This window comes from Alligator sinensis, unplaced genomic scaffold (assembly GCF_000455745.1).
Source record: "Alligator sinensis unplaced genomic scaffold, ASM45574v1 scaffold406_1, whole genome shotgun sequence".
In the NCBI taxonomy this organism is placed as follows: domain Eukaryota; kingdom Metazoa; phylum Chordata; order Crocodylia; family Alligatoridae; genus Alligator; species Alligator sinensis.
This window is the reverse complement of record NW_005842181.1, coordinates 599662-600205: the sequence shown is the minus strand read 5'-3', so window position 1 is coordinate 600205 and position 544 is coordinate 599662.

The following is a 544-nucleotide window of genomic DNA, read 5'->3' as shown; positions in this document are numbered from 1 at the left end:
GCTGCAGGGTGCACAGGCGGTGCCGCTGGGCTGCCTCCCACAAAGCCTGGCGCAACGTGGCCATCACACGGCCCTGCCGCATCTGGGGCCGGATAGACTTATAGGGGACTTGTTGGCAGCCTATAATAAGTATATCAAGGAGGTACATCAGGGCTGGGGGGAGCAGCTGTTCACTAAGACCCCCCGGGGAGCGCAAGAAATGATGGGCACAAGTTGACTGAAGATCACTTCAGGCTGGACATACGGAAAAACTGCTGTACAAGGCGAGCGCAGCAGGTCTGCAACAGGCCCCCAGAGGCGGTACCGTACAGTCACCCACCCTGGTGGCCACCTTCACAAAGCGTCTTGACGCCCACCTTGCTGGGGTCACCTGATCCCTGCGGTCCTTTCTGCCCAAGTGCAGGGGGGTGGGGAGCGTCCCCACGATCTGCAAGGTCCTCTCCAGCCCCTCATGACTACAGCACCCAAGCGGGGAAACTAGCGACAGACGCCCCTGCGCCTAAGGGGCGGCGGGGACCCCAGGCCCGGGGGCGGAGCCTAAAGG